This window comes from Lissotriton helveticus, chromosome 2_2, assembly GCF_964261635.1.
Source record: "Lissotriton helveticus chromosome 2_2, aLisHel1.1, whole genome shotgun sequence".
In the NCBI taxonomy this organism is placed as follows: domain Eukaryota; kingdom Metazoa; phylum Chordata; class Amphibia; order Caudata; family Salamandridae; genus Lissotriton; species Lissotriton helveticus.
Genome location: NC_136060.1, coordinates 75,875,351 through 75,900,464, shown reverse-complemented (window position 1 = coordinate 75,900,464; position 25,114 = coordinate 75,875,351). Strand labels below are relative to the sequence as shown.

Here is a 25,114-nt window from a genome sequence, read left to right as displayed (position 1 = left end):
GTATCTTTCTCCATTTATTGTACTCCAGCAGCCTTTCAATGGATCATAAATTACATATACATTTCCCATGAACACAGGGAAAATGAAAACAGAAAATGTCCCAAACAGCATCAGCCAATCCCATGCCAGGACACCTCATATCTTCCCCTGCTGGCGCTCTATCTTCCTCTTTCTTCGCTGCTCCAGCAGCATACAGATGAGTGTTCTTTCATTTATCCATTGCTCTAACTGTTTTGAGTGTACTTTAGCGATATATCGGCCTTCGCGGTATTGTTTAGTCAAACGGAATGCTTAATTGATGTTGCGCTGTTAATCATCAGCTTTGTTGTCATTTTTACCGCGGGAGCGGCTTCTCGCTCCTTCGCGGTCACGGTCTGTGACAGACAGCTCTGTGTGCGGTGCGGCCTCCTGCAGCTAGGGGACTGCGCGCCCTCGCGCCTACGCTCCTGAGAGAGCTTTACCCCCCGGGCAGCCGCAAGTCGTCTAGTTCTGCTTCAACTGACATTACGGTTCAGATGAGTTCGAGCGACCGTGGGGGAAGAAGTCTTATTGCCTCTTTATTTGAAATTGACGCGTTGGGCATTTTTCTTACTTACAGAGCCCCTGCCTGGAGCCTGAACACCCGCGCTGTGGGTAAAACATCTAGCTCATTAACAGGGACCAGCCCAGGCAGGATTATTAGACTTTCCCTCAGAATATAGAGGGTGCTTGGTCCCAGATCTGTGTGACTGTTCCCATTCACGTGTGGGCTTGTTATACCAGGGTTCTGCCCTTCACGGACTCCCCTTTGTTTATCCTAGTCAAGTACCTGATATTATCGCATTATGGAATACGAGGATTATTATGAGGAAGAGGAAGAAGAGATCATGTACCTACCGGTCGATGATCATTGTTGTCAGGTGATGGATTCCTCTATTTTGAAAGACAGCCTCTGGAGAAGAAAATAGACTTACTCCAAGCACAATGATAACCCCTCAGTCAGAGGGAAGATCTCTCGGGGCATACAACTCCCCTACCTTCAGGCCAACCCACCACTAATGTGGTAGAGCTCAAACGGAAGCGCTCTGAGGAGGCGGGTGCAGACGCGTACGCTTTTGTGCGCCTCAAGAAAGCATTCCTGGACGCCAAGAATTCTAACCCACCTAGTAAACTGGAAGAGAGTTCAACTGGACCCTCCGGAGTACCTGACTGCATAACTACACTAGACCCAGATGAGTCCCCCCAGACTTCCGATGGGGATGGGGAATCAGAGCGCCCATGGCGCCCATCTCATCCTAGTCAGTCCACTTCCTCTGACCTTAGTGCGGATATGCTTAACCCTGACGAACTGCTACATCCTCGCTCATCGCAATGGGTTCCGGCCCCTAAGGTGGCGGCCTATACGGCGGCTAGACTGCGTAAGCCCCTGGATCAGGAGGTGTGTGGTTGCCTTCGGGCGGAATGTCCGCGTCCTACCTTAGATGGTAAGGTTGCAGTTACACCAGAAATAGACCCCAAGATGTCCACCTTTTTCACAAAGTTTGTGAGAGATCCCAAGAAAGGCATCGATCGCTCATGGCGAGCGTGCCAAGATAAACTACTGGATACTGCGGGCCTTTGGCAACATTTTTAGATATGGCCGAAGACGCCAAGGCCTCAGGTTCTCTGATTTCCCCAGACACAGTCTCGAGTTGGGCACAGAGAGCGATTATTTTCCTGGGATATGCTAATGTGGCAATTTCAACTGAGAGATGCAGGTCCATACTTATTAAAATAGACCCCAAGCTAGGGGAGCTAGCCACTTCGGAGGCGGGCCCGATTGCGGAGGGTAATCTCTTTGGAGATCCCTTCATCAAGGAACTTGGCAAGTTCGTCAATACATTTAATTCTTTAGACAAGGCCCAGACGTCAATCAAACGTATTTTTACCCCGCGTGTTTTTGGTTCAGCCGGTCATGGCAGGGGGCGCTCGGCTGGCCGACCCTACAATAGAGCCTCCTTTAAACAAGGCCAGTCCCACAGAGGACAATATCAGGATCCTGACAAATTTGGGAACTTCTACCCGACTAGAGGCTTTCCCCGTCGCCGCGGTGGTAGAGGCAGAGGAGACGGTGGATATAACAATCAAAGAGGTGAGAGTTCAAGGGGTGAAGGGTGTGAGGTGGGGGGCAGACTCCAATGTTTTCATCACAATTGGTCTTTGCTTACCTCCGACGCTTGGGTTTTACAAACCATCTGTGGGTTTCAGATAGAGTACTCAGGCCTGCCCAAGCAGCCCCTTCGACCCAGACCTATACCCTTTTCCCGGGATCAGAGTGTTCTCATAGACAATGAAGTCTCAGACCTACTGCGGAAAGGTGTAATTACTCAGTCTACTCTACATCCCGGGGGTTCCTCAGCAACATTTTCCTAGTGGAAAAACAGGATGGGGGCTATCGCCCCGTGATAAATCTCAAGGAATTCAACGGGTGGGTCCTTTATCGCCTTTTACAAATGGAGGGCATTCACCTCCTACTGGATTGACAATGCAAAATTTCCTAGCTAATGTGCAGGAAAGTTTAATTCTATTAAGGTCGCGGAGGCGAGGATTAGGCTGCATCTTTCTCCATTTATTGTACTCCAGCAGCCTTTCAAAGGATTATAAATTACATAAAACTACCTTCCCCATGAACACAGGGAAAATGAAAACAGAAAATGTCCCAAATAGCATCAGCCAATCCCATGCCAGGACGCCTCATATCTTCCCCTGCAAGCGCTCTATCTTCCTCTTTCTTCCAGCGACCCCTCATGGTAGTCTTCCAAATTATTCCTTATTGCCAGTATCCGAACCTAAGGTAAGAGGACATTCTGTTAGCTCTAGAGAATAAACTCCTATAAAAACACCTAACACTTTTATTTGTCAACTGGCAATGAGTAACAACATCAACAGTAACAGTTCATGGAACAGAACTTACATCATAAAGAGTTTAATCACCATATCAACGAAGAATTCTGGGAGGGTTCGGATTAAGATCGGGTGGGCTAATCCTTGCCTCTGCATCCTTAATAGAATTGAAACTTTGCTGCACGTTAGCTAGGAAATTTTGCATTCTATGTCAGGAGCGGAGGCTTCTGAGAGGCTAGTTTAAAGCTTGTCCACCACCAAAGAACCTAGTGACACCACTGGCTTAAAGAAAAACCTCTTGAAGGTGGAATCTGAGGACCAGTCCACAGCATTCAGGATATTCTCTAGCCTTGCTCCCAGGTGAAAGGCCTTGGAGGCCATTGCACCCCTTACAGAATGAGCCCCAAAATGGGAGGTATCTATACCAGCTTCCTGCATAACCCAACGGACCCATCCCAGGGAATGAAACTGCCCTGTGTGGCTTCATAAGCGTAAAGAACAACTGCTTGATGCCCTGTGGGCGTACATCTATTGTCGCAACCTCGTAGGCTTTGAGCGCTCTAACCACACACAACTTAGGGACATCAGGAAATGCAGGATAGGAGACCAAGCGTGAATTGCACTTAGTGCGCCTAGATATGTGAAATGTAACACCTTTCGAAGTGAAAATCCGACCTGTGAGATCCAATGCCCTCACATCCGAAACTCTCCGGCAAGAAATTAAACACAGCAACATTGCGAGTTTAGCTGACATCTGTTTTCTGGACAAGTACTTGTTAGAGGGCCACGACCAAAACAGATTCAGAACTTTGTTCACATCCCATAAAACTGAGTAACGTGGCTCCGGAGGGACCGACAGTCTGATGCCCCTCAATAACTTGCAGACCAAAGGATGCTCCCCAATCGGGCGGTTATCCAATGGAACGTGGCCTGCCGAGATTGCTGAACAAAAGGTATTAATCGACCTATAAGCCAAGCCTTCCTTTGCCAGCGAGGCTAAAAAGTTAAGGACATGGACAATGTCCCCCCCATCAGATCCACCTGTCGTCGCAGACACAAAGTGCCCCATCGTGACCAGGCTAATCTGTATCTCTTGTGTGTACTGTCAGCCCAGGATTTTGCGAGCAACGTGGCAGCATCCTTTCGGAAGGCCTGGGATTTTCCAGCATTGCCTGTAACCCGCCAGGCCATCAGACGCAGACTGCCTGTGGACAGAAGGCGGTGAGGATTCCCCTGAGGATCCTTGAGGAGATCGGGACCGAGGGGTAGAGGGATTGGAAAATCCCAGGAAAGTTCAATCAGAACTGGAAACCAGGCTTGTGACCTCCATATCGGGGTAATTACCACCAGATCTGCCTGTTGCCTCCTCACCTGGGTTGAATACCTCATGATCATTGCAAAGGGGGGAATCGCGTAGCCCCGTTCCTTGCTCCAATCCTGAAGGAACACATCCACTGCCAATGCCTCCGGATCCAGGCACCAACTGTAGTAACGTTTCAGTTGGGTGCCCAGCCGGGAGGCAAAGAGATCCACTGAGAACGGACCCCACCTGTCCTGAATCTCCCTGAAGACACTGGGATGAAGTTGCCATAGACTGGTGTCCTTTCAGTGGTGGGAGCACCAATCTGACAGCAGATTGGGACCCCGGACGATCCTCTGCTGACAGGGATATCTGGTTGGGCAGACAATATTCCCAAAGATCTGGGCTAGATTGGATAACGCTTTGGAGCGAGTCCTGCTGAGATGGTTGATGTAACGTACCGCCGCCACATCGTCCATCTTGAGTAGAACACAACTTTGGACCCTGTCCTTCGTCCAGCACTTCACTGCAAATGAACCCACCATCAACTCCAGGCAAATGATGTGAAGGGTTCTTTCTGAAGATTACCATCTTCCGCCTGTAGACACTTCGCCGCAACGAGCACCCCAGCCCGAGCCGCTGGCATCGGATTCTATTACTAGATCTGGCTTGGAGCCGAATATCGCTCAGCCGTTCCAAGCATCCATGTGGTCGACCCACCATTGCAACTCTGTTCTGGCCTCGTTTGTGAGGGGAACGACTTGAGAATAGGTGAAACCTTTTCGCAAGTGAAAGGCTTTGAGACGTTGAAGGGCCCTGTAGTGTAGTGGGCCCGGGAATATCGCTTGTATCGAGGACGACAGAAAGCGCCTACTACCCTGGCCAGGTGTCGTAACTGAATTGTAGGCCTTGTGAGAGTACGCTTCAGCTCGTGTCTGATTTTGGACAACTTCTGCGAGGGCAGGGACAAGTTGGCCTCCACCGAGTCAATCATGAAGCCCAGAAACTGCATTCTCTGTGAAGGTAGAAGGTCTGATTTGGTTTTGTTGAGAACAAACCCCAGTGACTCCAAGAGGGACACCGCCTTCCTTAAATGGGCCATCAACCTTCATGGACATTGGCACATGATGAGCATGTCGTCAAGATAAATCATCAACCGGATGCCCTCCGATCGGAGACGCTCCACCACCCGCTTCATCACTTTGGTGAAGCACCACGGAGCGGACGACAGCCTGAAGGAAGGGAGGTGAATTCGAAAATCTGTGAGCCCCACTGAAACTTAAGAAAACGTCTGTGTGGGGCAAAAATCGAGAGGGTCATGTAGGCATCTTTCAGATCCAGGCGGACCATCCAGTCCCCTTCCTGGGAGCAAGGCTAGAGGACATCCTGAATGCTGCAGACTGGTCCTCAGATTCCACCTTCAAGAGGTGTTATTTTAGGCCAGTGGTGTCACTAGGTTCTTTGGTGGTGGACAAGCTTTAAACTAGCCTCTCAGAAGCCTCCGCTCCTGACAAAGAATGCAAAATTTCCTAGCTAACGTGCAGCAAAGTTTCAATTCTATTAAGGATGCGGAGGCGAGGATTAGCCCACCCGATCTTCATCCGAACCCTCCCAGAATTCTACGTTGGTATGGTGATTAAAATGATTAAAAATGATTTAATGGTACCAGAGGCATTGCAGCTATGATTTGTACGTATTACCTATGCAGAGGTATTCCATATTGACAACGCCTTTTTTACATTACTGCTGGCAACCATACCTGATGCATTGAGTTGATCACTGGTAGTAACCTTGCATATGGTGGCCACTAATGCAATCTTGTCTGATGTGGACACTATTAAAACACTAATAATATTAGTAGCTCAGATTACAGAAAAGGTTGGAGACCGCTGAATTAACATTAGCAATCAAATCAAGTTAACACATAAAACAACTATCTTGTGCCCGAGAAGGGAGGAATTCCCACCACAACAGTCCTCAAAGAGCAACAGTTCAACAGTATTTAATGCCTTTGAGCACTCATTAAAATAAGTAACACTGTAGGTCTTGCGATGTTCTCATTTTCTTGAATATATCTACATACGTCCTGTAGCCAAAAACAGTAATAGTTTTGAAGAAAAAGTGAGAAGAATCTGCATTTGGAATCATGATTTGAATACCAGATCAAGGACCAGCAACAAATGAAAATCATAGAGCAGAAGAAAGAAAGGGGAGCTAGGAAAAGGAAGGCATGCAGATGAGATCATGGGCAGGATCACATAAGTAAAATGTACTCCTATACCCTGAGACACATAGCATAGAAGTGACAATTGTGAAGTTGTTGGATATAACACTTACTAATGATATGGGACCTGATTCATAAGGTAAACCTACACTTTTGTGTAAGTTCCCAATTCTTTGCTATTCACAAAGGTATCTTACCAGTACACAAAAAGATAGGACAGTCCTATTTTTTATGTGCGTAGACTACACTGTGGTAAAGATACTACTAATAAAATACCTTGGTGAATAGCAAGCAATAATAAACTTTAGCTTTGTTATTTAGGCCCAGCATGTCATTGCTTAAAAAGGTCATGAGTGTCTGCTCAGTGGTAAAATGACATGTATTTCACTGCAAAGTTAAGGTATTTAAGTTTGTGCAGAGGCTCAAGTTGAAGAAATATTTTTGTTTGAAGAATACACAGAATAAATTGAATGTTATATCACCAGAATGTATTCTTTTTGCAATACAACACTTATAGGACACAGCAACATTAATGTTGATTACAGAATATAATAAGAATCCTTTTACCTTGAATACAATACTCACTGATTTAGAGATAAGTACAAATGTGAGTGTAGACTGTGGGTATAGGCCAAAATCTAGATGGAATCTCAAGTGCTAAAGAGCTGGAAATTTTTTTATAAAGCAAAATCTCTCAATTTAGAAAGATTGTTGATAAGGACAGGTGGAAAGTATAGATTACCACACAGGGGCAATCTATTCAGAAGTGAACGAACAGCATTGAAACAACTTCAGGAGGCGAGAGACCTCATTATTAAGGAGGCAGACAAAGGAGGACATGTAGTCATATGAACAAGAAGGATTTTGATTATGAGATCTATGGACTGTTAGAAGACTTTTCTTGTTATATGAAATTGTAATACAATCCAATAGGTGGCATTAGTAATAGTACCAATACTAATCTGAAACATTGGTGTGATCGTGGGTTAATACTGGACAAAGAATATCTATGCCTAGTGATTGATAAATCTAGATATCCATGTCTATATACCCTTACAAAGATGCATAGAGATATCCCCGTTCCACCGGGAAGACGCATTATTTCAGACATTGAAGTCCTCAGTTAGAGGATGTCAGAATTTGTGAACCATATTTCAATTACCCTACGTCTCTTATTCATGACACTAAACATGTGCTTAATATATTGAGCGATGTAATGCGGAACGCTGGCATGATGTTGACAACACTAGATTTGATGTCATTACATACAAATATCACAGTTACTTGTATACATTCTCTTAATAATATACCTGCTGAATTCATGGCTCACACGAATATGATATTGAAAATGATTACATTTATTCTTCAGAATAGTGTTTTTCTGTCACTAGGCAATTGTACCACCAACTATGTGGGACTTTGATGGGTTCCAGGATTTCCCCCGTCAAATGACAACTAAATCATGGGTTGTTGGGGTCCAAACAGTTCCAGACGGGGTAATAATATCCAATACTAGGGAACATGGGTTGTTGGGGTCCAAACAGTTCCAGACGGGGTAATAATATCCAATACTGGGGAACATTGATTGATGATTGATTGCTTGATGTTATAGACAGGAGATGAAAATGAATTGAAGGAACTCTCCTGTTATCTCAACACATATTAATACAACATGCGATTTACTTATGGTTTTAGTCATGAAAAAATAACCTTCTGAGATGTTGAGTTGCATGTGAGTGAGAAAAGGTTACACAAGAGAATATACTGGAAAAAGACATCCTACAATTCTTTAATATACTCAACTAGCTCATGTCCTAAATTCCTAATACATGCTATTCCCTTCGGAGAACTGGTAAGTGCATGCAGTAGTTGTGATGACGATTTGTATGACAACTTGAAAGATATAGAACACATATTTGTAATGAGAGGCTATGACCAACATGTAATACAAACAGCAAGTGGGAAAGCTAAGAAACTTGATAGAAATCTGACTTTATGAAAGAAAACAAAGACAACTGTTTGTAATGGGATATTTCACATTCTCTTGTTTAAGAGCTCTAAAGTGCTTTGCAATTCTTTCACAAAGTGGCTTACAATATCAATTTTCTAACAGTTACATTGTAGCACATATATTAGCCCATATTCAACACATTTAGTGGCAGAGTTAAGGTTGGTTTTATTTTTATATTACTTGTCATTTTAACGGATCACTGAAATAATATCGAGGGACAGAATATCGACCAACAAAAATATCGTTGAGAAAATATCGAGAGACAAAATATCGAGTTTCTATCTACAAACAGGTAAGTACAAAAATATCGAGTTAAAAATATCGTTTACAAAAATATAGTTGTAAAAAATATCGACTTTAATAAAAACAATGTTTAATTACATTAATATAAAAAATTAATTACTAAAATATACTTAATACTTAAAAGAACTTTTAATAATTAATGAAAGTAAAAAAATAATATTTTTTTAATCATATTTCTTAAAACATATATATATATAGTAACAAAATTTAATTAAATAATAGCCAATATTATTAACGTACAAATACAAAAGAGTAAACATTACTATTCCCACTCCAGTGGGTGCAACAGTAGGGAAAGCGTTGGATAGCGTAGGGGTTAAAATTACTATTCCCACTCCAAGGAGTGCAACAGTGGATATATGACGTTACAACGCAACTTTTACAACGCACTACCATTACAACGTTAGTATTGGTAAGTATATAATAATTTTTATAATTTAAATTATTTAAAAATAATTTAATATAATTTAATTTAATTTAATTTCATTAAATTAAATTAATGTAAATTTAATTTTACTTTATTTTTACACTGTACCCCTGTACCCCAAAAACCCAAAACTGACCCTGAACCCTAAAAAAAAACCTTTACCCAAAACCCCAAAACTGACCCTGAACCCTAAAAATACCCCTTTACCCAAAACCCCGAAATTGACCCTGAACCCTAAAAATACCCCTTTACCCAAAAACTAAAAACTCACCCTGAACCCTAAAAATACCCCTTTACCCAAAAACTAAAAACTGACCCTGAACCCTAAAAATACCCCTTTACCCAAAAACTAAAAACTGACCCTGAACACTAAAAATACCCCTTTACCCAAAAACTAAAAACTGACCCTGAACCCAAAAAATACCCCTTTACCCAAAAACTAAAAACTGACCCTGAACCCTAAAAATACCCCTTTACCCAAAAACTAAAAACTGACCCTGAACCCTAAAAATACCCCTTTACCCAAAAACTAAAAACTGACCCTGAACCCAAAAAATACCCCTTTACCCAAAAACTAAAAACTGACCCTGGACCCTAAAAATACCCCTTTACCCAAAAACCAAAAACTGACCCTGAACCCTAAAAATACCCCTTTAATTTAACATAATTAGCAATTAATCAATTAAATTAATTACCAATTACATTTTAATTAATTAACAAATATTTTTAATTAACAATTAATTAAATATTACTACCAATTATTAAATTTACATATTTAATTAATTATAATTAAATTACTTCCCACCCTATTCCCCTATAAACCCACAACCCGCTACAGGAAATGAATTATTTTAATTTACATAATTAGCAATTAATCAATTAAATTAAATTAGTTACCAATTACATTTTAATTAATTAACAAATATTTTTAATTAACAATTAATTAAATATTACTACCAATTATTAAATTTACATATTTAATTAATTATAATTAAATTACTTCCCACCCTATTCCCCTATAAACCCACAACCCGCTACAGAATAAAATTACACAATAATTAAAAAAAAATCATTAATTAAAAATAATTATAACATAAAATGACACTTTTCACACATATTATAACATAAAAACACTATAAATAATTAAATATTATTTAAAAAACGATATTTTTTACTATCTAGATTATATACTTGGATATTTTCACTTTCTATATTATTTACAGTCGATATTACTTCACTTACCTTAAAAACGATATTTTGACTGTCGATATTCTGTCCTGTCGATATTTTGTCCAAACGATATTTAAAACTCGATATTCTGTCCAAACGATATTTTGGAGTCGATATTATGTCTGTGCACCCATTTTAACATAGCTTTTCTTCTTATCATCTGCTAACCTGCACGTTACCATGTCCACAGTTAGAAAAAAAACTTTTGACAAGGAATTTACAGATTAGGGTGTTTACCCACATGTGGTTACAACGTTATGTCCGAGGACAACAAATGCCAGTGTTTTTTCAGAATTCGATTTAGTTTACATACATCCGAACCATCGTTGCAAAAAAAAAAATCTTTGTATTAAATAAACAGACAAAAAGCCTGGCAGTATAACCATTGACATATCTTTTCCATACATACTCCTCAAGGGTATCAGAGATAACATCTGTGTACCTTGTCATGTCACAGTACAATGCATTAGTGAAAATCAACCCTAGGTACATTTCTGTGCAGTTTGGACTCTTTTAGCCCCCCCTTCTCCCTCCCTCCAACCCATCTTGGTCATGAAGTCACCTCAGAAGCCTCTCTAACCCACCCACTTGCTCCTGATCTTGTCTCACTTCTCAGGCATCTCCTGCCTTGGAACACCACTTTTTCAGCAGCGCAGCACCAATCTAAATCCTCATTCCACTCTATAACACTCTGCGGTTGGTGCGCTCCCCACTCCTTTGCTATATTTCTTTTAGCTACCATGAACTCTAGCATAAGCCATATTTTAGAATATTTTGGCCAATTATCTTCACCCATCACACATAGACTGTGCCATCTGGCCCCCATTGTGACCTCTTGTTCCACCACTTCAGACATTACCCCTGTTATCTCCCTCCGATACTGCTGAATTTGGGGGGAAGACCATAATATATGGAAAAAGGTACCCACCTCCCCACAGCCCCTTGCGCACTGATCTGTGTCACTGCGACCCATTCAGTGTAATAGTGAGCTTGAAATGTATGACCTGTGCATGATACGCAATTGTATGAGGCGAAACCTTTCCCTGATTGCCACCTCTCTCGGGCTCTGCATTGCTTCTGCTCAATCATTGTCATTGAGCGTACCCAGTTCGGCCACCCATATGTCTCGGAGAGCCTCCATAGTGTCCGGTGAGTTGTATACCAGGGAAGTGGCTTTATCGCTCATGGGATCTATAAGTACTCTATCTTCAAGTTATGTGTATTTCGCTTACTGTTTGCCATCTGTGATATGTCTCGTCAGGGCATGTTTCAACTGTAGGCATCGAAAGTCTTCAGAATCAGCCATCTGGTACTCCGATTGAGGCCTTTATGGTCTATCGGCTCTTGTCCCCTCCATATATCCCCTAAGTAGTCGATCCCCAGCACTCCCCACTTACTGAACCCCTTTAGCTTGCCTACCTGCTGTAGGACATCGATGTCCCACAGCGTAGTCTTTCCCATCACTTTCCTTTTCCAGCCTAAAAATGCTGTCACTTCCCATCCATATACGTATTGTTGTTTGTGTGTACGGAGGCAGTGGGTTCCCTGTTTGTCTACAGTAAAGCGCCGATGGGTAGCCCCTCTGTCCCATCGAATGATGGTCGATTCTGTATGTTGGCTCCTCTCGTCCCATGAACACCCACTCATTAATGGTTACTAACTGCACCGCCCTATAATACTCCTGGATGCGCGATTTGCCAGCCCACCTTCAAACACACCCCTCTGTAATTTATGCAGGGCTATTCTAGAGCTTCCCCCATCCCACAATAGTTGTTGTAGTTCACTCTCAACTACTCTAAAAAAGCTAGGCGATACTCTACAGGGAGTGCTTTGTAGGATATACAGGAATCGTGGCCGTGCCATCATTTTAAACAACATTAATATCAATGGGGTTACCCAGTACTGTACCGAACCTGGGGACAGTTGCAGTATACGAACAATGGTTCTGCTACCTATATTCAGAAAAAATGTCAATTATTCAATCAAACCCACCAATCTGGGGAATGTCCATTCAATGAAGAACTAACAAACTAGATTCTCCAAACTGAATTGAATCACTACAACTAAGCAAATCATGAATTTCTAGTATGTTAAATGCACAACATATACACACACATAAAATTATTTTCAAAATCAATACACATAAACACAATACAAATACAGTGCATAAATTATTACATACAGAAATCACACAACAATAAATTAAACACACAATGTTCACATATAAATGTTATTGATTCCATCAACATCAAATTCATATGTGACAGTCCCAAATTTAAATGTAGAAATTTGATTTCACAACTGAGTAGTTTAAATGGACTGAGACATTTGATTTATTATATACGTTGAAGTTTCGACCCCTCAAATGCGGCGTGAAATTGATAATCATCAATATGGGGTCTTCATCAGGCCTAGATATAGTGTGTGATGCCGTTTGTTTATGGTTGAGCGCCTCAAAATGCTGTTAATCATCCACAGACAATTAAGAGGAAGGGTCAGGACCTCAAGTGTTCTTTCCCCCTTCAAAACACCTCAAGCCTCAGAAGTCACAAATGAAATCAATGTATTCCTGTAGGGATGCAACACGGGAATGAACCTCCGTTGTACGAATTTTTTTTCAAAAGAATGACCTCCAATCACTGGATTCAGAGATGACCAATGGTTCCAATCCAACTATACAATTAATCTTCTCAGGGCACCGGCCTCATCTAAGTGCTCACTAAGATCGGGCATCCTCGTTCTGCCATACCCGCTACAGCGTGTATCCCATTAGTCGGAGCACAAGCCTCTACTGAGTGCTCAACGCAATCTGGCGCATTTTAAACAAGGCAGCCAGCCCTATTATAGAGCTTCCCCCTTCCCACAATAGTTGTTGTAGTTCACTCTCAACTACTCTAAAAAAGCTAGGCGATACTCTACAGGGAGTGCTTTGTAGGATATACAGGAATCGTGGCAGTGCCATCATTTTAAACAACATTAATATCAATGGGGTTACCCAGTACTGTACCGAACCTGGGGACAGTTGCAGTATACGAACAATGGTTCTGCTACCTATATTCAGAAAAAATGTCAATTATTCAATCAAACCCACCAATCTGGGGAATGTCCATTCAATGAAGAACTAACAAACTAGATTCTCCAAACTGAATTAAATCACTACAACTAAGCAAATCATGAATTTCTAGTATGTTAAATGCACAACATATACACACACATAACATTATTTTCAAAATCAATACACATAAACACAATACAAATACAGTGCATAAATTATTACATACAGAAATCACACAACAATAAATTAAACACACAATGTTCACATATAAATGTTATTGATTCCATCAACATCAAATTCATATGTGACAGTCCCAAATTTAAATGTAGAAATTTGATTTCACAACTGAGTAGTTTAAATGGACTGAGACATTTGATTTATTATATACGTTGAAGTTTCGACCCCTCAAATGCGGCGTGAAATTGATAATCATCAATATGGGGTCTTCATCAGGCCTAGATATAGTGTGTGATGCCGTTTGTTTATGGTTGAGCGCCTCAAAATGCTGTTAATCATCCACAGACAATTAAGAGGAAGGGTCAGGACCTCAAGTGTTCTTTCCCCCTTCAAAACACATCAAGCCTCAGAAGTCACAAATGAAATCAATGTATTCCTGTAGGGATGCAACACGGGAATGAACCTCCGTTGTACGAAACAATTTTCAAAAGAATGACTTCCAATCACTGGATTCAGAGATGACCAATGGTTCCAATCCAACTATACAATTAATCTTCTCAGGACACCGGCCTCATCTAAGTGCTCACTAAGATCGGGCATCCTCGTTCTGCCATACCCGCTACAGCGTGTATCCCATTAGTCGGAGCACAAGCCTCTACTGAGTGCTCAACGCAATCTGGCGCATTTTAAACAAGGCAGCCCGCCCTATTATAGACAGTACTAATACAAAGTGTGAGAAACCCAATACACCCTTGGAGGCTTGGGCAATCAGTGAGTTAGCAGGTAAATATGCCTACAAGGGATTTTCTTACTTTCGCATAATTCAATGACTAATAGACAAGTTATGGTGCTAAGCTCTAACCAGTAGCTTACATTGAGTTATTCAAAGTTAAATTAGGTTATTTCAATTTGAACAAATCTGTAACAAATAACTATTATAGACCGTGGCAATTTTCTCCAGTGTAACACATCCCTTCGTAGTGCATCTGGAGCAAACCTCTTATCTAACGAAGTGAATATATTATGTACCTGGTTAAAGACTATTTTGTTCTGCAGTGTTTGGGACTCCTGACCCCCCCGTGCCCCACTGGAGCGCTCCAACCCCAAAAACAGAACTCCCTACTACACTGCACTGTGAGTTCTGAACCTCCCACGACCCAATTTGCAGAGTGCCTTTTGCCCCATAATGTCAACACCAAAAGTGGGTGGGCTTTGTCGTAGGAAGGGCTGTCAGCCGCCCCCCAACCCCTTTTCCATTTGTAGTTCAAGTGCTATATCAACATTGACAAATGTAAAGATCAACCATGCATATTTAAGCTAATTTAAACACAATAAAGGTACATCTTAGCTGAGTAATAGTCCGAGCCCACAAAGCCACCGAATCACCCTACGTCTGAATCACAGCTCCATACTGCTGATCGTCTGACCCAACATCCACTTGTCCAATATTACCCCAACTGAGGTAATCATTCCCTCCAGGTGATAGAATGTTCAGTTTCTCATGAGAGTCTAAACTCACACTCCGGGGCTGTACCATTGTCTGCGTCGTCTGATGGTTCAACGTTATTCTTTCGGTGTCAAGATTTTCTTGCCATCCTCCATCAGTCGAGCCAGTACCATGCCTCCTCAAGAGCTGTGAAGCGCCACACCTTGCCATCAGCTGCGATTCTAAGCGTCGCGGGAAAGAGCATGGAGTAGTTAATGTCCTGTGTTTGTAGGGCCTTCTTTACCTTCAGGAAGCTTCGACGTTTCTGCTATACTTTCAAGGTAAAGTCTGGATAGAAGGTGATGAGAGCATTCTCGTATTTGAGTGATGGGATGCTCCATGCCGCCTGAAGGTTTGCATCTTGGTCATGATAGTTAAACAGCCTCGCAATTATGGGGTGCAGTGGATCTCCTAGCCTTGGTTGCGTGCCCGGGACTCAGTGGGCATGCTCCACAGAGAAGTATTTAGATAGTCCCCGGTGCTGCAGCGTCAGCGTTATAAGGTCCTCTACATATAAGTCCACCGCCGGTCCTTCTGCTCTCTCTGGCACTCTAACTATATGGAACTTATTGTGACAGGAGTGCCCCTCTTGGTCCACCAGTCTAGCCTCTAACACCCCTATCGCCTTTGTCAGTGCCCTGACCAGTTTCTACAATGTCTTCATACCTACCACCAGCCCAGCCGTCATTCCCTCGACCTCCTTCACTCGGGTTCCCATATTCCGGAAATCCGCTCTCAGTAGCGAGAGTTCTGCAGTCACCACATCGATTTTCCCAGCAGCGTCTGTCTTGATCCCCAGTATAGCCGCCAGGACCTTCTGCAGTGTGTGTTCTGGAGTCAAAGTGGGGGACACGGCAGCAGCCGCTGCGTCAGACCCATCGGTTAATGAGTCCCTCGGCAGGGTATATTTATCCAGCTTTGTCTGCTGGGAGCTGTGGGGCCCCTTCCCCCGTCATCTCGTTGGTCTTGCTGTCCCCTGGGGCCCCATAGGAGAGCAGGCGTCAATCCACCAGAACGATAACCTCTGCCGCCTGCCTAGACCAAGTCTGCAGGCTAGCCAGAGGGCCTTAGAAATGAGGGGGGGAGCTCAAATGTACTTTGCCACTGTGCAGGGCCCCTTCTTCCTTCATTGTCACTCCAATAGTTGCCCTCCCCACTCTGGTTCAAGTTGTTCCCTCTTTATCCAAAATGGAAAAAGGGCTTAGACTGCACACCACTTGTCACCTCCTGCTAGTTATGTAAACATCAATGACATTCGTGGGAATATGTAGCCCCATTTAACTTAGGTATAGGGACATTAACAGCAGCTGTAGTCAAACATAAGGATCCAAGACGTATAGTATTGTTGATATTGTTTATTCCAAAAATCACTTCAATAAAAGCTCCCAGCACACGGCTTGCCGACACGTGTTTCATCTTACAAAGACTTTTTCAAGGCAATGAAATATGTAAGTCCTAGACATCAGGACGATTGAGGAACCAAATTTTGGTCTCCAATATAGTGAGAGATTCACAAGAGGTCACCCTGGTATTTCAGTCTTAGAATGTTCAATGACGAGCCATCAATTTGTAAACATTGTGGTTGATAAGTATCTCTCCGACGATCCAAAATGGAAGTATAAAATCCTTTACTAGTATCAATGATAACGAAAATCACCAAAGTTGTTCACTGGAAAACACGTACTGATATTGTGGCATATTGTGTAACCATAGTTGGATATCATTATAATCAATTGATTGCTGTTCAGGTTGCCAAATATATGGCACACCATCAACACCTATGCTTTCTTTTTCATGGCATAGAAGCTGTAGCAGTGAACCCAAGCGAGGGGGCAACGGAGAGTTTAAAGTTAGACGTAGTGGTGCTATGTGGATCATGAAATTGAATGTGCTGGAGATGGGGTCGAACATATATCATGAGATGCAATATTTTTTAGCCAACCGAATTATTGTACTTTGTAAGTGATGCAATACCATCTTGCCATCCCATTACACCACCCTCTGGTCTAATACATGCAATATTAAACACTCACTGGGACCTTTCTCAATAATGACAGAACTTGGATTAATACACTATATGTTTCTGATTGGTGATAATCTGTACATCTTGTACAGAGGTCACAGTGATTTGGGATGTAGTATGAAAAGTGCACGAACATATTTATTGTATTTATTGGACAGATTGGTTCAAGAAATTATGTCATGGACATTGAGCTGTTGTACAGATAGACGGGAACCTTCCTATTGGTTAACTGCTCATATGGTGACTCAGAGTTCGAGATTATAATATTAAAGGATCGTTTGATATTAAGCGCTCTTATTATGCATTGTTTTGTAATGGTGAACTGTGGCCTCAAGGTTGCTATTTAAAGGCTTGATATTTTGATGCTCACTTAAATTGGAATTGATGGCCAGTATTAGTTTTTATGTTATAGTCTGTGACTTGATAATTTACCTCAAGGACTCAGTACACTTAATTGTTTTTTCCCATATGAGTCAATCTCGAAGGGGGGAGTGGCGGACGCACTTTAAGTGAGCTCCGGACCTGGGCCCCTTAAAAATCTTGAACTACCTGGTTGATGTGCTGCAGGGGGTCCCAAATAGCAGGCTTTAGGGGCGGAGGTACCTATGGCCGCATTGCAATAATCGGAAGGTGCACCGAGCAGCGGATTGCTGGGCTCCTGGCCGGGAGCGCTCTCGGCCGTCCGGCAGGGCTGTGCGGCCGCGTAGGCCCTTGGACGGAGTGAGGCTGCCCTGATCATCAAGGAAAGACGCCGGGGTGCTTCCGCTACTACCAACTGTGAGGCATGGAGTACACTGGCGAGAGCGACGGCCACAGCGGTGCGGCGCTCATCATTGTGCGGAGTACACTGAGGCAGCTGCACATGGGCGGTACATCTACGTGAGCCCGGGGCTGTGCGGCCTACAGCGAAGGGGGCGGAGCTACGTGATGTTTGACGGGGGTGTCGTAAATAAATTATTTACACTATCATAATTTCTATAAATAAATAAATATCAAAAGGGTCAAGCATAAATGAGGAGCAGAGTCCGTGGTATTAGAGTCAATGGGCTTTATTGCATTAACTCGAGTTAAGGGAGAGCTCCAGCGCCAAGCGGGCACAGGAGAGTTCTGAGCTTTATTCACAGAGTACAATATTTATACATTCTTTGCATACATAGGGAGGAGCCCTCCAAGCAGAAGGAAAGAAAAAGATATGAGCATGTAGGCGTTCACTGTAATGAGTCATAGGTGGGTGGGTGCATAGAGGGGGCAGCAAGGTCAGCTAAAACTCACAATGCCTGTTTGCGTAACTTTATCAGACTTCTCCATGAGGGCTGTTTCCTTTCTGTTGGCCAGGGAGGGCCCTGGGTGTCAGAGTGACTAGCATGTCTGGTCTTATCTCTAGCTCGGGGCAGCATGCAGATTGCTCTCATCTGTAGAAGTGTTGCTGCTTCATACTAGCAGTTGGTTTGGCCCTTCCTGTCCACCCCTTGTGTAACTGTCGTGGAGGTTTCCCTTGACATGGGCCCCACTTATCTCTGAGAGCCGACAGCAAAACTGGGCCTTATCTCTGCAGAGGGGCTTCTGCTCGCCTCCTGCTCGGGCCGGAATGCAGCTTTATCAGGTCGACCCTTGTTTGACACTGTTAAGACACCCCGGGCTGGGCCTCTTCTCCGTGACTGCTCAAAAAAATATCTAATGTGCTGCAGAGAAATGTAACATGTGCCTTTTTCAGGGTCTGGCATGGAGGGGCCTGGTGACAGAGAAATAAGGCCTCCGAATGTGAAGTAATGCAGGGGTTTTTATCAACATGGCAGATGGTGAGAGGGTAGCGCGTGGGGGCACGAATACATATAAATATGTAATTTTCTTCATTCCCTCCTTGTCCCCAAGCGCACCCCTCTAATACACCTCTATATTCATCAGGCCGTTAATGTGTTCTTGCAACATGATCTTTTCATTTTTTCTGCTCTGCACATGTGGACGGGGAATGCAGGCAGTGGCGCACAGACCGCAGATGGCCGGGCCGCATTGGATGCAGAGGCAACAACTGAAGATGATAAACAGTATTGATCCTACTACAGTCAACACTTTCCATCCCCATGTTGATACTAATCCCCACAACCAGCTGCTTAAGGACCATTCTCCTTTATCCATGTCTAGCTGACTTGACATCTTGTGTAGCTTGGCAATGGCTTGGTATACCGTAGGTGCGTTATTTGGAATAAACACACAACAACTCGTGGAGATCAATCTGCATACACCACCACGGTCAGCCAGAACGATGTCTAAAACAATGCGATTTTGTAGGGTCATGAGTCTATCCGCGACCACCTCGGCTGTGAGATTAGAGAGGGCACCTGCTGTTGCATCTATCGTGTTTTGCACCACTCGTGTGAGGTGGCGGATGTTCCTGCTGTTTACCATGGGACCCCAAAATGGAATGACTCCGGCAAAGAAGTCTCCCGCCTCCTGCCCTGCTGTATCTTCTGTATCTATGACCCCCCTTCGCCGTCTGTTATAGACAGTCAGAGGCTCAATTTCATGATAGTCCGCAGGGGCAGTGTAGGTGGGGGGAAGGAGAAAAGCAATGTAACAAGTGCCGGACCAGCCCTGTGGGAGCCATGTATAACCTTTATCCCCACATATGAAGTAGGTGCCCTGTGCGGCTATAAGCCGTGTATTGTTTGTTCCATTCAAATTTACTGTGTGATTGCAGATGCTATCACCCATACGTATCTTTCCTTTACTTTGGACACAAAAAGGGGCTTTCGTTGATGCCACAAAAACAGGTGAAACGGATCTTTTTCTCCTGTCCATATACTGATAATATAACTTATTAGATCTGTTACCGTGGTCAGCATAGGCTTCCTGCTCTAGTGGGGTACCACATGCCCTGTTCTTTTCAGCTCGCCAACATAAAATGTATATCGGATATCGGAGCTGAGACTGCTCTTTTGTGTCCGTGTTGGCCATATAGGAAGCTTTGTTTGTTTCCCACCAACCGGTACAAGAGCCTTCATAAGAAAAAGGGAGAGTGATGAAAGGCATGCCTTTGGCAACTGTATGGGGAAGAAGACCGCACACCCAGGAGTTGGAAGTGTTTATGGCCAGTTGATGCTGTTGTAAAAGGGTGATGAAAGTATTGTTCTTAAATTCATTTCTTCTGTTCTCTAAGTGTACTGGGAGCTCAACATGTGAGTGTACTATGGTGGCGTTCTGTGAGACAGCAGGTGGATAGAGAACATGTAAGAGCCAGCCAATACTTATTACCACAATGCTCATAAAAAGTACAATAATCAGAGACACTATACATCTGCTGTGTAATAGCTTGCAGTATTTCTTTCTCATATTAGTCCTTTTTTCTTTACTGTTCACTGGTTTATTCAAGTCAGACATCATGTTCAACCGCTTCACCACCGGGTGGACTTAGACAATCAAACGTCGACTGACCTTCTAGATCTCAGTTTGGAAGTGTACTCTTGCTGGGGAGTCTTTTCCAGAAAGGGGGGCTCAAAGTCTGTACTGTCTTTGTTTTTAGCAAATGTTCCGGTAGTCCCAAAGTATTTTTTACAGTGACTGGCATGCAGCCACCCCTTTCTTCCCTCGACTTTGATGGCCGTCCTCGTCGTCAGCAGGACTAATTTTGGTGCCTTCCACCTGGGGTCCAGAGGGCTCGTCCGGTCGAAATTCCTTATCAGCACCCAGTCCCCTGGGGCTATGGCATGGTCCTCGACCTGGGTGTTGTCAGGGAAGGCAGCGGCAACCTGCGAACGGCAAGAGAGTAGTGCAGACATCAAGGAAGCCAGGTAATCTGTGAGCATAGTACTGTCAACATCAGTTATTCTTTTAGGTATTGGTGTACCCCACATATTCGGTGGTCTTCCAAAAACCACCTCATATGGGGATAGGCCGGTTCTAGAATGAGCTACCATGCGCATGTAAAAGAGGGCAACCGGTAAGGCTACCATCCAATCCACGCCCTTTTCTGCACAGACTTTAGCTAATTTTGTTTTGAGGGTCTGGTTATGTCTCTCTACTAGACCTGCTGCTTGGGGATGCCTTACACAATGGAACTTCCAGGTATATCCCAACAGAAGGGACACCTGTTTCATGAGCTCAAAGGAGAAGGGCTGGCCATTGTCTGAGTAAATGACACGTGGCAACCCGTATCTAGGGAAGAACTCCCTCACTAACTGTTTGGCTGTTGTAACTGCAGTATAATCTGGGACTGGGTAAGCTTCTGTCCATCTGGTTAGGGCACACACCACTACCAGGACGTACTTGTGACCTCTACATCTGTCCATTTGAATATAATCCATTTGGAGAACCTCAAAAGGGTGATCAGGGGGATGAAATCCACCCTGTTCCACTGAGATGCCTTTTCCAGGGTTGAATTGGCAACAAATCATGCAAGTCTTCACTTTCTGCTTTGCTGCCACTTGCAAGTGTTTGTTAAACCAGATATTCTGCAGGCCATCCAACATTCCCTTCTCTCCCAAGTGTGCCGGGCTATGTGCTGTCTCTATTATCACCTGTACCATAGAGTCTGGGAGGAACCATGTCTTTTTGTTTTTAGTCATCCAACCCTGGTCAGTCTGGACCCCTCCTTGTTCAATCCATTTCTTTATTTCATCTGGAGTGGCATGGGTCTGTATATCTTGTACATCTTTGGAGGGATCCCTGACTGTCATAGTCCTTGTCAGTGGTAATACCTGTGAGTTTGTTATGTCAATTGGAGTCTGAGCTGTCTGTTTAGCAGTTTGGTCTGCCAGGTCATTACCTTGGGAAATGACATCTGTGGCCTTGGTGTGTGCTTTGCATTTCAGGATCGCTATGGCTGTAGGTAGGTGTATTGCTTCTAACAAGGCCTGTATGAGAGGGCCATGCTGTATCTTGGCCCCGTGTGAGGTCAGAAAACCTCTCTCCCTCCATAGTACCCCAAAGTCATGAACTACCCCAAACGCATATTGTGAATCAGTGTAGATGTTAACCCTTAACTGTTTTGCTCATTTACAGGCTTGCGTCAAAGCAATGAGCTCTGCTGCTTGTGCTGACAGGATATCTATTCTTTGTGTCTCTATGATCTCATGGTCAGTAGTTACGGCGTATGCTGCCACTAATTCTCCTGCCCCTGTTCTCATGCATGATCCATCTACATAAAACGTTATGTCAGGGTCTGGGAGTGCAACATCTGTCAAGTCTTGTCTTGGCTTCGTCACTACATTTATTACTTCCACACAGTCATGGGGTGTGGTGTCATCTGTGCTTGAGGGTAAAAGAGTGGCAGGGTTGAGTATGTTACATCTTCTAATCTCTATGTGGGGTTGAAATAGTGTCAGCTCGTATTCTGTCAATCTTGCTACAGTCAGGTGTTGTGTCTGTGTCCTATTCAGGAGAACTTCCACTGCGTGTGGTACTTGTACTGTCAGGGAGTGTCCCAGCACTATCGAGTCACTTTGTCTTATGGCCAAAGCTGTGGCCGCAACAGATTTCAAGCATGCTGGCAGAGCCTGTGCTACAGGGTCCAGTGTACTAGAAAAATAAGCACATGGCTTGTGTTTCCCTGCTTGGTCTTGTGTGAGGACAGATAGTGCTGTTCCATCCCGCTCTGTCACTAACAGGGTGAAGTGTTTCTTGTAATCAGGAGTGGCTAAAACTGGCGCTTGACATAATGCCCGTTTTAGTTCCTCAAATGCTAAGGTGTGCTCTGATGTCCAAGGGAGGACGTTAGAGGTGGCTGCCTCCAATGTAGTCAATTGTATGAGTGGCTTGACTATGTGGGCATACTGGGGAATCCATTGTCTGCAATAGGAAGTAAGGCCAATGAATGCACGTACTTCTTTCTGTGTTTTGGGTTGTGAAATGTTGGAAATCAATTTAATTCGTTCTTGTGTCAGCTGCCTACCCTCCTTGGACAGCAAGGGCCCTAAGTAAGCCACTTGCTGTTCACAGAACTGTAACTTCGAAGGGGACACCTTGTGCCCCTTGTCCGCCAGAAAATGAAGGACCGTGAGGGAAGCCTCTTCACAGTCAGTTTCTGATCTTGCTGTGATGAGAATGTCATCCACGTACTGTATTAATGCTGTGTTAGTAGGCATACTAATACTGTCAAGTTGTCTCTTTAATGCCTGACTGTAAACACTTGGGCTTTCTGTAAAACCTTGGGGAGCTCTTGTAAATTTGAAGCTGCGTCCTTTTAAACTGAATCCGAAAAGATATTGACTGTCAGGATGTATTGGAATGCTGAAGAATGCATTCTTCAGGTCAATGACCGTGAAAAATGTTGCCTCAGAATCAATGGCAGTAAATAATGAGGAAATGTCTGGGACCACTGGGTATTGTGGGACCACACATTTGTTCAGTTCTCGAAGGTCAACTACTAGTCTGTAAACTGGGGGTGCTTGAGGGTCTGTGCGTTTAAGAACAGGGAGGACGGGGGAGTTACACACATTCGAGTCTGTCTCCACCACCACCCCCTGTTCAATGAGTTCTTGAATTATTTTTAATAAGGCTGTTTCAGCCTCAGGTGGAATCCTGTACTGTCGTATTCGGGGTAGGACTACTCCTTCCTTAAGAGTGACCTCGTGTGGTGTTATATCCATGTAACCTACGTCAGTCGAACCTTGTGCCCATAGATACAGTGGGACATCCTGAAGTCTGGGATCAAAATCTCTAACCGTGAAATGCCCTTTGAAATCACGCAAAAACAGTCTTACTCCTTCTGGTGAGCAACAGATAACTGCTCCCAGTTCTTTTAGGGTCTTTATACCTAGTACATTTTCTGGACATGTTTTAGTGAGTAGTAGGTCTGTGGTGCGTGTCAGTGGACCCACCCCTAAAGAGACTGGTTCTGATACTTTGTTGACAATTGGCTTTCCAGAAAATCCCAGGGATATATTCTGTGAGCCCGAGAGAGGTGCCCCTGGGACCTCGTCATGACTGATGGTAGTCCTGCTTGCCCCTGTGTCAATCAGAAACTTTCTATCTTGGCCCAGCAAACGAGCATGTACATAAGGACCCTCTTGGTCCACAGGAACTGGGATAAGGGGCAAGCAATCTTCCCTCTCGAGGCTGTTTCATGAAAAAGATTGGTATTCTGGGTAGTCTGACTGCGTATACTGATACATTTGAGGTGCAGCGGCAGCGGGCGTCTGGACCTGCTGCGGGGTGGGGGCTTGTGTCTGCTGAGTGTTGTACTGTGTAGGTGTATAGGGCCGTTCCTTTGTTTTACCTGTGGCTATATTGTGCTCTAGGACGGGGCATTCCCTTACAAAGTGACCCTGTTGTTTACAATAATTGCAGGTCCCTTTAGTGGGTGCGGTACCATTCTTGTTCGTGTTTGCAGGTACTGTTTGGGCAACTAGCACCTTCATTTTTGTATCCTTCATGCGCTTCTTTTCTTGTTCTTGTTCTTCCCTTATTCTATTTTGGTGGTATTGCAACATCTGTAACATTTGTGAGGGGCTATTTGCTTGCCAAGTACTCTCAACCTTCAGCACCCTATTCCTAATCTGAGGAAGGGCGTTATCTACCAGTTTGGTCACAAAAAGGTGGGGATAGGCCTCACTACTGTGTTTTAAACCACTGTTGACAGCGAAACATTTCTCCAACCTAGTGTAGTAATCGCTTGTGTCTTCCTCTGGTTCTGTTTACATGCTGAAATTGCATCCCAGTCTTCCTTTTTGGTCGTCAATAGTCTTGGTAAAATTTGTATAAGGAGTTCGGGGAGCTCCTTAATTTTTTCACCAAGGCCATCCCCAGGGGCCCTACCTGCATCTTCAGCTGGCAACTCTGCCCATTTCAAAGTTTTATCTCCCACATCCCAGTCTTTCTCTTTAAGTTTCTCGTAAATGCCTGCTGGTAACAAGACCTTTAGTAACCTTAGGATATCAGGGTAAGTATAGTCTCCTATACGGAGTATATCTTTTATTTCTCTGTGAAACCCCCCCGGGTCTTTATCATGGGAAGGTAACAACCTCTTCATTTCCAGTATTTCTAGCTTGGTGAGAGGGGTATAGACATATACCCGCTGGA

General features: G+C 43.7%; 1 long non-coding RNA gene across 1 annotated transcript in view; it reads left to right on the top strand.

The window, feature by feature from the left end:
• The first annotated feature begins 1,844 nt into the window (after positions 1-1,844).
• The window catches only part of LOC144821277 (uncharacterized), a 386,922-nt gene continuing 363,652 nt past the window's right edge, over positions 1,845-25,114 (top strand). Inside the window, exon 1 of the long non-coding RNA XR_013608317.1 lies at positions 1,845-2,110. This is a non-coding gene — a long non-coding RNA (uncharacterized LOC144821277). The remainder of the gene's footprint in view (positions 2,111-25,114) is intronic.